General features: G+C 39.1%; 1 protein-coding gene and 1 pseudogene across 2 annotated transcripts in view; one reads left to right on the top strand and one right to left on the bottom strand.

The window, feature by feature from the left end:
* LOC107544173 (stromal interaction molecule 1) overlaps window positions 1–14,043 on the bottom strand; it is a 167,805-nt gene that overhangs the window by 126,690 nt on the left and 27,072 nt on the right. The window lies entirely within an intron of this gene.
* On the top strand, window positions 10,410–10,754 carry LOC148091982 (small ribosomal subunit protein uS8 pseudogene; annotated as a pseudogene).

Below are 14,043 nucleotides of genomic sequence, written 5' to 3'. Positions count from 1 at the left end.
AGAATTAAATAAGTTTAGCATTAAAGATGCTAAGAACAGTGCCTGGCACATGGTAAGAATTTAGTAAATTATATATAAACATATTGAGGTTTCAAGTCCCTCTGTCATTCATAGCCTAAGATATAAACTGTTGTTCTAACCCATTTCACATTTTACAACTCACCAGCTCCCAATCCTTTCATTTCTGACTTCATCACTTGTGAATCTTTCACTCTACCCCCTCTGCCCAGTGCCTCCCTGTCCTTAGCTACAAATTCTCCCTGGTAGTGCTACCAAAATAGCCCCTTAGCAGACTGCCATAGGTGCTTATCTTGAGCATTCTATTGTCTATGCTCACTTATGCCTGCGCTCAGGTTACTTTCACAATTCAAGCCTCCTGAGTTTCTGCAGTATAGAAACCTTAAAAAGAGTTTTAGAGACCAATTAAGTCACACCATCTCCAGGAAGCCTGCCAGACTATAATGACTCATACAGATATCTGCCTTTCCTTAATTACTAACATCTTAATCTGTAATATGCACTTCCATACTCATATCATCTAATCATCTCTACTACATTAAGTTCCATGAAGTAGTGTCTGGTTTTCCATCACTACATCCCCATTATCCTAGAACAGTGACTGGATCATAGTAAAGGTTTAATAAATATTTAATGAATGCAATCAATCTAGCCCAACTTCTTCCTCTTTAAATGAAAAAACAGAGTTGAGAAGGTAAAAGTACTTCACTCAAAGCAGAGTGAGGACTTGAACCCAAAACTCCATAAGACAGAAATATTGAATGCAATGGCTCCCAGGCTACACTCCCACCCATTTCTGGACTAGCTGCAACAAACAAGAGTGCAGACAGAGAGTTCTATGATTGAACTGAGTGTTATTCACTCAAAGCCGGGTATTTACCTCCCCATTCAGAAACAGAAGACTAGGCCAACAACAGAGGCGCAATTAGCTTAATCTCCTACCATTGAGTCTGGGGCATAACCAGGGACTTTTGGATTAACCAAGATCTCCAACTTTCTGCAGCAAAAACTCAGTCTGTGAAAAGAAGAGTCATCTGGAGGTACCTTGCCAGCCAAAGGACAGTTTGCTATACTACTTCTCCAAGCCCTACTAACAGAAAAGTAGGGAGCCACATTGTGCTCTTTTACCTAATTATGTTCCATAGAACACATATCATAAAATGTAAACAGGTGTTCTTTTGAGGGGAAATAATATTCCATGATCAAAAAAATGTAGGAAACCCTGCATATCTTTCCTTATACTAAAGACTGATTCCTAACTTTCCCAAAGTTGATCTCAAAGGTGTTTTACAGAGTAATAGCTACTGTCTTTTCATATGACAGTGGTGTTCTAAAGAACACTTATTTTATTTTATTTTTTTTAATATATTTTTATTGATTTCAGAGAGAGAGGAAGGGAGAGGGAGAGAGAGAGATAGAAACATCAATGATGAGAGAGTCGTTGATGGGCTGCCTCCTACACACCTCCTGCTGGAGATCAAGCCCACAACCCGGGCACGTGCCTTAACCAGGAATTGAGCCACGCCAGCTGAGCACATCTGATTTTTTAAAAATATAAAATATATGTTAAAATGTATGCCGATCTATTGGATAAAGTTAGATAGCTGCCATTTTATTTCTCAAAGAAGTATATATAGATGAAATGGAATTCTTCTAAATCTTAACCACCTTTTTCCTTAAAAGCATATTAAACTTACTCGAAGGTATCGATGCAGTGAGCTAAAAACTGGATCTCAGATCAGCATTTTGGAAATAACATTCTAACTACCAAACAAAACGTTTCTGCAACTGCCCTAACTCATCTGTGTGAAGGTTTTTCTGCTAAAATTTTTCCCTAACTTAAAAGGTGTAGAAGGTTATATAAAATTTTAGTTGCCTTTATGTTTTCTGATTGCTTAGATTCACTTGCTTTTTAGGAGCAAAGTAAGGCTTAAGAACAAACTACAAAGAGGTGACTGAAGATGTTATATAAAAGGCAGTGAAATAAATGTGATCATTAAAAATATATAAATCTTTCCAGAGCCTGGGATTGTGTACTGGGGGGGAAGGAAACTATAACAGCCTGAAAGAACTGCATATCATAGCCCGACCGGGCATGGCTCAGCAGTTGAGCGTAGACCTAGGATCCAGGCAATCGGGGTTCGATTCCCGTTGAGGGCACATGCCCGGTTGTGGGCTCGATCAATGACTCTCATCATTGATGTTTCTCTCTCTCTCCCACTCCTTTCCTCTCTCTGTAATCAATAAAGATATATTAAAAAAAAAAAAAGAACTGCATATCATAGAAATCAACCTCTCCAAGGGGGCCAGGTGACAGTGTGAAGATAGCCTTCTTGGCACAGAAATGAGAAGGCTCACATACCTATTCCCAGTTCATTCAGGTGGCTTAAGTATTCTCATGCCAAGTAAAATGTAGGTCTCTGATACCAAAAACTGTGCAACCACTGGGCAATATGAAGAGTTCTCCAAAATCCCACCTTACTGTTTAACACCTTAGCTAAATATCTAAACAACTCTACTCATTTCTGCTTCCCCTATCCAAAAGGTCAAAAGCCACCCACTTCCTCCATGAAAGAAGATATCTGGCAGGGCAGGGCAGGGCTCAGCAGCTGAGCATTGACCAATGATCCAGGAGATTGTTGTTTGATTCCTGATCAGGGCACAAGCCCAGGTTGCAGGCTGGATCCCCAGCAGGGGGCGTGCAGGAGGCAGCTGATCAATGACTCCCTCATTATTGATGTTTCTTATTTCTCTCTCCCTCTCCCTTCCTCTGTCTGAAAACAACAAAAACATATTTTTTAAAATTAATTAATTAAATAAACAGTGCATTGTACGAATGTATAAAGGTAATGTTATTCCACAGTTACACCAAATGGACAGAACCCTAAACTAGGAGAGAGAATGCCTAAACTACTTATACTACTAAAATTATATTACTTCTCCATCACAATAAACTTGGGGAAGATTAGCCTAGATTCAGATCTAAATCTGTTTGACTTTAAAGCCTGTGTCTTTCTATCATCATATTATATTCCTTGACAGTTGTTTATTCTAAAAAAATGTTTACAGAGCTGCAGATGCAAGCTAGGTACAAGAGATACAAGGAAGTGTAAGATTTAGTAATCTCTGTCCTCATGGCACTCAATTTGGTGATACTCACTGGTATGATATAGGGAATGGGGACTTGGGATAGATCAGAGCAATTGACAGAATGGGAAGTTGTCAAATGACTTCCCAGAAAAGCTGGCGACCTCAGCTGGTCTAGTGATGAAGAACACAAACTCTGGAGGAATAGGCCAGTTTCTACAGGCAGCCAGCTTCCAGCCTATCCAATGAAACAGAGGAAAGAGAGGTCTTTATTAGATATAGCATTTCCCAGAGCTGACCAGAGATGGCTTTAGGGAGCACAAGCCAGGGTGGGTTGCCACCAAAGACAAAGTTACCTGACAGCTGCCCTCCTGGAAACAATTACCTTGGCAGTTTAACTTTGACAAAATCTTAGGCCTGAAAGGAATATTTTGAAGTTACTTAAATTAACTCCTACTTTATTGATAAGAGGTCCTAAGAAAGTGTGGCTTCATTTGTCCCCACTTTAGCTGAATATGGGAGGAACACAGGTTAGACAATGATAATTATAATGGTTAATAATTAATGAGAGCTTATTATGTGTCAGGTGATCTGCTAAATGTTCAACAAGGATTATTTCATCTTAATCTTCACAACAACCTGAATGAGGTAGATAATATGATTATCTACATGTTACAGATAAGAAAGCAGGCTCAGAGAGGTTAAATAACTTGCTCAAAGTACTACTAGCCACTGATGGGACCCAGGACAACTGACACCAGGGCCCATGTTCTTTATCATTACACTAGCCAAGGTACCAACTTCTCTGGGAAGCTTCCCTGACAACTTCCCCTACCACCAATGATTAGGAGATCCCTCTGAGCTTTCAATGCGCTCTATCTCTATATATATTTTATGTTCCCATTTTCTATCATAGCAGTGAGCATCACCAAATCGTGAGTGCTATGAGGGCAGAGATTACTAAATCTTACACTTCCTTGTATCCCTTATACATAGCATTGCCTGGCACATAAAAGTTATTCGGTTTTATTCACCATCCTCCTTCTTTCCCCTTGTGCTACACGTATCGGTAAAAGAAAAAAAGAGCACTAGTCTGGGAATCCAGAGTCTTACAGCTATAATCTCAGTTAAATACTTCTCCTTTCTGGGCTTCAATTTCATCTGCAACTCACAGAACCATTGGTTTGGAACAAATGAAATAAAATGTGCTTGAGTGGTTAAAAATCACTGCACAGACAGAAAGAATTTTTGTCATTCCTCCTATCTGGCTTTTAAAATCAGACTTGAACCACACTGCATATTAGTGTCTTAAAACTCACAAAAGAAGAATAATCTCTCAGAGACCTAAAAGCTATAAAAGGAGGGAGTATTTGCACTGTCAATAGGAGAAGGAGCCAGTCCCACTGAGGAGCTAAGACACTGACAAGTGGCTTTGCTCCAGCAGTTCCTAGCTAATTAAGGCCTTGCTCCCCTGCCCCGTCTGCCTGTGACCTCCATAAAGGCTAGAGAACACCAAGTGCTCCACAGAAGCTCTTTTCTTGACCAGATGACATAAGGTATTGCCGGCCTTGGATCAGCCAAATCTATTGCTAAGAGGTTCCTACCCTTGGCCTTCCTTAGAACAGAGCCAAAACAAGGAACCTTCAAACTGTCCTAAGGTTATCAGTTTAGGATTCCTAAGAGTCAGGCCTAAACACAGCTACTAGGCCTGGAACATGTCAGATGTGACACAACTGAAGCCCAACCAGCCAGACCCTTTGTATAGACTAAGGAGTCCCCTAAGGAGTAAGGGACTGGTCCTCTCATCCTCAGTTGGGAGTGTCTAGTCTTAGATGCTCTCAAGGCCACTTTTCAGCTGCGTAGGCCCCAGGGACTTAACCACTTCCTCTGCTCATTAAAGCAGAACTCTTACTCTACCCCTTAGGGCTCCCTCCCCCAGGCCTGGCTCTAGGGTAAAAAATCCATCCATCTCAGGCCTTCAGAAGTTAAAAAATATGGGCCCTTGGTGTTGTAAGGGCTTAACTGTTGTGTTGGGAAAGAATGTAGGCCAAAAGCAACACACATGAGGAAACACAGGTTTAAAAAGTCTTACATGTTCATCAGAGTCACTGTCACCACTTAACACTTCCTGGTTCCTGTAGTAATTGGTGCTCTTGGAGAACTGCTACAATCAAATAGCTTTCAAACTTTATTTTTAACCCTCTTTTTCAAATGCAGTTCAAATAAAATCTAATTAGGAGTCTAAATATATAATTAGGTCTCCAATGAAATAACAGAAACATCAATGGCTTCTAAAAATAATTAGGCAAAAAGCTGATGGGAAATATTTTAATGAATAGATCAGGTTGACAACATCTAAATCCACTCATCAATCTTAAAAATATGAAAAGAGAGAAAATCAGATATAGTTGGACATCCTTTCAAAAAAGAAAAAAACAGCGGTTAAACCTGAAGCTGATCAAGCTTCTAGACCCAAGTACCAATTTACAGAAAATATAGATGACATAGGAACATGTTAAATGCCACCATAGAGAGGTAATCAACAAAATCCAGATTGAGAAACTCTTCAGGACAAATGACCCAGTTTCTTCAACATAAAATTGCAAGGAAAAGAAAAAAAAGAGGGTGTAAGTTATTAGAAGAGACTTAAGATTTACATCAACTAATGTATAGACTTTTTTTGGATCTTGATATAAACAAATCAACTTAAAATTTTTTTCTGAGTCATTATGTGAAATTTAAACACTGGTTAATTGCTATTAAGGGATTATTATTATATTTTTAGGCATGATAATGATGTTTTGGTTATGATTTCAAATACAGTTGTTTTAGAAATATATACTATGTTTATAAATTCCTAACTGGGAAGGTCATGGCAGGTAGGCTCAGACCTATACTTCTTTGCTGAAAGGTTTGTAAGCAAGCCCTGTCCATTGTTATTATGCATCTAGGTTAACACACCTTTGAAATGCCAGAAGTAATACCCCTCAAAGCTATACACCCTCAAGAGGGCAAATAATCTTAACTATCCTGTAATCTAATCCCAGCCTTGCTTTAAAAGGAACTGCAAAGCTGTCCTTCTCCAGAGCATTTTTTAATCTGTTGAGATCTTGCTTCCAGGAATGTCCTCTATTTGACTCAAATAAAGTAATAAATTCTTATAAAATTTTTCTGTTTGGATATTCTTACATTGACATGGGGGTTCATTATATTGCCCTCTCTAGTCATAAAAATGTTTAAAATTTTCCACAATAAAAAAGGTTATTTTTGCCCTGGCCAGTGTGGCTCAGTTGATTGAGCATTGTCCCATGCACTGAAAGGTCACTAGTTGAATTCTCAGTCAAAGCACATACCCAGGTTGTGGTTTCGATGCCCGGTCGGGGTGCATGAGGGAGACAACCAATGGATGTTTCTCTCTCACACTGATGTCTCTCTCCTTCTCCCTTCCTCTCTATGTAAGAAAATCAATAAAAACATTTTTTTAACGTTTTTAAGTTAAAAATTAGCTTAAGTGTGAAGGGGCTATGGTTGAGACATATGAGAAAAGCCTAGAGCTCTTCCCAATGACTCAAACTCCTAGGCACTTCTGGGAAACCCTCCAACAATTGGAAACAGTTTGAAAAAATCACTGCTGCACTGGAAGGAATACAGAAACCTGAGTAAGGGAGCCTGGCTTCAAATCTTAGCTCTGCTGCCTTAATAGCAGTAGGACACGTTAAAGAAGTTAACCTCTGAGATTACTCTTATGCAAATAGAGCCACCACCCAGTATAGCAAAGAGGGTCAAATAAAATAGTGGATTGAAATCTTATATGTTCTAAAAGTATATATGATCATTATTAGGACCACTGAGGAGACAATTTGTCTTTTATTTCTGACAAAGTTACTCGATCCCCCCCACCCTACCCCAAACTTCTGTCAATCCCTTATAATCATCAGCAAACACACATATATATTCATGAAAGCATGAGATGCAGCAGGAATTAAGATTCACTCAATGGGCAACCACTGTGTGCCTGGGCAGCAAGAGAAAGAGAGCGAGCGCGGCGGGGGGGGGGGGGGGGACGACGACACGAGTAAGAGTGCAGAGGAGGGTGGGAGTAGGGGAAAGTGCCCTAGATATCACTGAAAATGTACCCACAGTGTAGGATCTAGGTCTCTAAACTGCCAGTCCCAAATGACAAAAAAATAAGTAAAAGGCCCCTGTGAAGAAGTCCAACACTACGGGGGGAAAATTTAGCGTTAATGACAGAGTTTAACTACCTATTCCTGACTCAGAAATAGTGGGACTTATCCTTTTCATCAACATTTTATTTTATTTTCACAGCCCCTCATGTTTTGAATGATTTTGTCTATAAACAAAGAGTAGTTATTGAGAAATAACTCATCACTTTCAGCTGTGTTTATTACCATTACTTTTTCTTTTCAAAATGCTGATCCAGCCCTAGCAGATTTGGCTCAGTGGTTAGAGCGTCGGCCCTCGGGCTGAAGGGTGTTGGGTTCAATTCTGACCAAAGACACATAACTCAATCCCCAGCCCTGGTCAGGGAGTGTGTGGAAGGCAACCAATCGATGTGTCTCTCTCACACTGATGTCTCTCTCTCTTCCTTCCACTCTCTCTAAAAAACAATGAGCAATGGAATATATCCTCAGGTAAGAATTTAAAAATAAAATGCTGGCCCAGGTTTTAACCAACCATATACAGTGATCAAAGTTTAGCCCTGGGCAGGTAGTTCAGTTGGTTAGAACATCATCCCAATAAGCCAAGGTTGTGGGTTTGATCTCGGGTCAGGGCACATACAAGAATCAACCAATAAATGCATAAATAAGTGGAATGACAACTTGATATTTCTCTCTCTCTCTCAAATCAATTTTTTTAAAAATTTTTAATTAGTAATAATATTGTGAATCCACACACCTCACTATCCTGACTTTGATGCTAAGAAGCAAGAAAGTGAAAGTAAACATGCAGACATTCAAGCACAGGGCCCTGCTACCAGTTGCTTGTTTTGGCTCTATACTTGTATCCAAGGTCATTCACTAACTGGATAGGTTTCCATCCTATGATGCCATCAACTGTCTAAGCACCAATCAGCATAAGCAAATTCATGTTACCACACAGCACTGACATAACTGAAACAAAACCAAAAAAAAAGAAACACACTTTTATTGTGGTAAATTTACAATCTCCATTAGGCTTGTTGAAATACTAAAAGCAACCTAAATTCATTTATTCATTCAAAAACAAATATTTACTAAGCATTAAGACCCTATGCTAGCCAGGCACTAAGGCCAAAATGAATAAGACAGTTTAAAGCCTCAAGAAATTCATATAAATACAGGCTTTTATTGCTTTCATGGATCCCTAAGTTTCCAGAAACCACAGGCCACCAAAATTGTGCTGCAAGGGATGACATTTGTATTCCCTTATGAATACAAACAACTTGTGAAAAGGCTACCAGCTTCAAGAAGTTGCACAGCCCTGTTCTGGAGATACAAGCTGCTCTACTGCTAGAAAATCAAGAAGGGGGTTTCTGAGATCAAGGTCTCTGTCTACAATTCAACAGACATTTACTGAATTTCTATTTTTTCCTTAGACACTGCCTAGACAAGGAATCAGCAAACTGTGGCCCTCAGGCCAAATCCAGCCCAACACCTGTGTTTGCAAATAAAGTTTTATTAGAACACAGCCATGTATATTCATTTACATGCTTTCTATGGTTGCTTTCCTGCTTCAACAAAAACCATACGGCCCATTAAGCCTAAAAGATTAACTATCTGGTCCTTTACAGAAAATGCCTGCCAACCTCTATGCTGGACTCTGGAGATACAAAAATGTGTCTCTGTCTTGATTTGGATGGTAGTTACATGGGTATAGACATACGCAAAAATTCATTAAGCACTTCATTCATTTTATTGAATGTATGCCATAACTCAACACTTTTTTTAATGAAATAAAGAGCACTTAGTCCTTGCCTTCTAGCAACTCAAAATCTAGTAGGAATATATAAAAGTAAACAATTGCAGTACAATGGTAATAAGAGTCATAATGAAGAGTTATATTAAAAGAAAATGAACAACCCTGCTAGGCATGCAAGGCCAAGTCTTCATAGAGATGATAACTGAGGTATATCTTGAAGAATGAATACATATATGCCATGAGAGCAGTGGTAGAGAAACAAAGATGCAGATGGAATTGAGAGTTCATTCCAGGCAGAGGGAACAGCATAGGCAAAGGCTCAGAAATGAAGGGGAAAAAAGATGTGCCTTTGGGAAGTGAGAAGGAGCTCACAAAAACACTTAGGTAAGGTGCTAGTGGGACAAGGTCAAAAGATGAGATTGGAGCAATACGAAGGGGTTCAAATCATGAACAGCTTCATATGGGGGGGTCACCATGTAAGTTATGGTCTAAACTGGGTAACTTCTGAGAGTAAAAGAGAACCAGAAAAATAGTTGTAAACAAGGACTATCCCAGGAAAATATGATCACCCTATTTACGTGTCATATTAAAGAACTTGGACTTTAACCTACAAGACAGCACAAGTTAATGAAAGGTTTTAAAAAGAGGAATACCAAGCTCTGGCTGGGTGGCTCAGTTGGTTGGAGCATAGTCCCATACACCAAAAGGTTGTGGGTTTGATTCCCAGTCAGGGCACATACCTAGGTTGCAGTGATCACCAGTTGGGGCTCATACAGGAGGCAACTGATTGATGTTTCTCTCTCACATTGATATTTCTCTTTCTCTCTCCCTTCCTCTCTCTCTAAAATCAATAAACATATCAATTAAGGATTTACAACAAAAGAGGAATATCAGGATTTACAAGATTTATGTTTTAAAAAGAATGTGCTTCATCTATTAATTTTATTTAACATATACACAGAATACTTATTATGTGACAGGCCTTGCCCTAAGCACTTTACAAATATTGTTCATTAATTCTCATAACTACCTTGTGAGACAGATATTATTATTATCCTTGTTATTCAGATAAAAGGCACAGAACAATAAAGTAACTTGCCCAAAGTAGCATAGCTAATAAGTGGAAGAGCCAATATTTGAGCCAGCCAGTCAGGCCCCAAAGTTTGTGCTGTTCCTTTTCTACTTTGGGTCCCACCTTTGACATTTACTCAGAGAATCCTGAGTCCTCTGACAGTCCCTCTGCACAGGCACCCACAGCACTTTGCACTTCTTCATAGCGCTCATATTTCTAATCATTTGTTTAAAAATGTATCTTCCGAAAACTCCAAGTACTCGCCCCTCCCATCCTCTTTCCGCCATCTTTCCGTGCCACCATAACGGTGCACATGAATGTCCTGGTTGATGCTCTGAAGAGTATCAACAATGCAAAAAAGAGAAGCAAATGCCAGGTTCTTATTAGGCCGTGCTCCAAAGTCATCGTCTGGTTTCTAACTGTGATGATGAAGCACGGTTACATTGGCAAATTTGAAATTATTGATGACCACAGAGCTGGGAAAATTGTTGTGAACCTCACAGGCAGGTTGAACAAGTGTGGAGTAATCAGTCCCAGATTTGATGTGCAACTAAAAGGTCTAGAAAAATGGCAGAACAACTTGCTTCCGTCCCGTTACTTTGGTTTCATTGTGCTGACAGCCTCTGCAGGCATCATGGACCATGAAGAAGCAAGATGAAAACACACAGGAGGGAAAATCCTGGGATTCTTTTCCTAAGGATGTAATACATATATGCAAATAAAATGCCTCAATGGACAATAAATAAATAAATATATTCCTTACTACGTTTAAACTCTGTAAGGACAGGATGGAGATTATCTTGTTTGCCACTGTATTCCCACAGCCTCATAAATTTATCAGCCCTCAATTTAGAAATAATATAAATAATAGCTAACACTACTAAGCACTTATTCTATATCAGGCACTGTTATAAGAGCTTTAAACATCTAAATTGATTTAAGAGAAGTTGAATAACTTGTCCAAGGTCACAAAGCTAGTAAGAAATGAAGCCATGATTCTGGACCTTGCTCAATGCTCTTAATTCTATATTATACTACCTTTTTAATTGAAAAAATAAAAATATTAATTAAATTTTGTATCCCTTGTCTAAACAGTGCCTAGCACTCAGAAGGCATCACAAAAATAAATAACTCTTATAGGTGCTGAGGAAGAGACAGCCTGTAAGCACATCTCCTTCCTCCCAAAGAGGTAGCCTGGTCCACAGAAATAGAAGCCTATATCCAGATCACTAGGGATGGAGCATAGTGCAATGGTTAAAAACATAGGCTTTGGAATTAGAACATAAAATTTCTAATTAGGTTGAGTCCCACTTCCACCAATTACTAGATATGCAACCTTAGAGTCCTCATTTATAAAATGAGAATAACAATATCTATCTCATTAGTTGTTGTGAGAATAAGTTAAACATGTAATTGTACCTAACATATAAGTACTCAATATATGTTTGTTTTTATCATAACTATTATTATTATTATTATTAACAACCGTCTGATTAGTGGTAGACTTAGCTGTAGCTCAGAGTTCCTGTGACTTCCTGCTTGGTCCCTTAAGAACTCCCCCCACCCCATCCTCCACCCCCTGCACCACTGCCAAGTCTTACCAGAGTTGATTATTTTACAAGTTTAGCGCTCAAGTGGGTATTGTACATAAACGAAGTATTTCACGAAGCTGTAGATTTCTGGCCCAATGTCTGGAGAGGTGAAAGTACTAAGGGTGGGGTACTAATTCCATTGCTTAAGTCTTGCCCTCCAGAAGCAAAATCAGGAAACCACTGCCTCTAGCTGACCTAGGTGATAATGAAAGAAAACATACTAGAAAACATACTAGAAAACATATTTAAATACAATATCCTCTTGAGCTTAAACCTCAGTCAAATCCTTACTGCCAGGGTAGAAAAGCTGATCCAGTCCAAGAGACTGGCCAGGAGAAGCCAAGAGCTTCTGTCAGTGCTGCTGGACCTAACAGGGGTGATGGAGAAAAGTTTTAGAAACCTAAGGTGTCAACAGTCTCTGTAACAAACTTAACTCAAAGCCCAATCCTATATTAGGACCAGAAGGGAACAATCACAGAAATCATAGAATTTGGAGAACTAGGTGGATATCCATAGCTTGCCATCTGGATTGGGTCCTCCTTTCAGATTGTAATATACCTATCATTAGCTTCATTTTACAGGTAATGCAACTGAGGTCCAGAGAAGGTAAGTGATATGGTCCAGGTCAGATATCTAAGAGGGACCAAGGAAAAACAGAGCATCTAGTCTCAAACAGTAACAAGATAAGACTCATAAAACTGTCAAAACAACACGAAAAGACAACCTACTGAGTGGGAGAATGTATTTGCAAATGATATACCTGATAAGGGGTTAATATCCAAAATATATAAGGAACTCATACAACTCAATAACAAAAAAATAATCTGATCAAAAACTGGGCAGAGGACATGAATAGACATTTCTTCAGAGAAGACATACAGATGGCCAACAGACATATGAAAAGATGCTCAACATCACTAATCATTAGGGAAATGCAAATCAAAACCACAATGAGATACCACCTCACAACTGTCAAAATGGCTATTATCAAAAAAGTCAACAAATAACAAGTGCTGACCAGAATGTAGAGAAAAGGGAACCCTCCTGCACTGTTGGTGGGAATGTAAATTGGAGTAGCAACGATGGAAAACAATATGGAGGTTTCTCAAAAAACTAAAATTAGAGCTACCATAGTGCCTAGCAATTCCACTTCTCTGTATTTATCTGAAGGAAACAAAAACACTAATTCAAAAATATATATGAACCCCTATGTTCATTGCAGTATTATTTACAATAGCTAAGATATGGAAGGCACCTAGGCATCCATTGATAAATAAATGGATAAAGAAGATGCGGTATATATGTACAATGGAATATTAGCCATTAAAAAAAAAAGAAATCTTGCCATTCGTGATAACATTGATGGATCTAAAAGGTATTACGCTCAGTGAAATAAGCCAGAAATAGGAAGACAAATACCGTATAATTTCACTTATATGTGGTGGGGAGAGGGGACAGACTCATAGAAACAGAGATAAAACTTATGGTTGCTAGAGTGGAGGGGGGGGTCAGGGGATGGGTGAAAAGGTGAAGGGGAATATTGTCAATAATACTGTGATAACTGCACAGTGAGAGATGGTTACTAAACTTAGTTAGCGATCACATCATATGTGTATAAATGTTGAATCACTATGTTGAACACCTGAAACTAATATAATATTGTATGTGAACTATACTTAAACAAAAAATAGTAAGTAAAAAAAACTCATGGTCAGATGGTAAGGGAAAGCACTATGAGGAGCTGCAGGTATGGAAAGGAACAAGAGCTGAGGTACGCAAGGCATCAGAGTAAAAGTCCCTGCCCACCACACCCATCCCAAAATAAAAGGGCCCCTCCTTGCTTTTATGGCTCCTTTAATACCTTCTACCCTGTGATATCTGTTTACCTATCTCCTCCATTAGGTGGTAATTCCTCAAGATTATGCACACTTTATTATCCTTATCTATATTTATTTATGTGTTGACCACTATGTTAAGCCCTAGGGTAAGATAACAATCTTGATTAGGCATCTCTGGTATAACCTCAGCATCTCACATGGTGCCTACCATAGCTGCCTGGCACACAGTAAGCACTCACTAAATAGGGAACTCTCAAGAAGACTGCTGGACATGGACCACTGATGGGTTGCTTGCCAGTACAGCTTGGCTAGCCATAAAAACAAGCAGGCACAGAAGAGATAAGGACCCTGACCAACTGCAGATTTACACATTTATGGAACCCTTCCCATAGCAGAGCCTAGCCATCGAAATGACGAGAAAAATACAAGAAGGATCCACAGGAGTTCCTCAAAATTTCTTTAGAGACCATATGGCAATGTTCCAAACTATACCACATGTCCACTTAGGGCCTGCGTT

This window comes from Miniopterus natalensis, chromosome 11, assembly GCF_054644295.1.
Source record: "Miniopterus natalensis isolate mMinNat1 chromosome 11, mMinNat1.hap1, whole genome shotgun sequence".
NCBI lineage: Eukaryota > Metazoa > Chordata > Mammalia > Chiroptera > Miniopteridae > Miniopterus > Miniopterus natalensis.
Note: the sequence above shows the minus strand (reverse complement) of the source record. Positions and strands in the feature narration are given on the sequence as shown.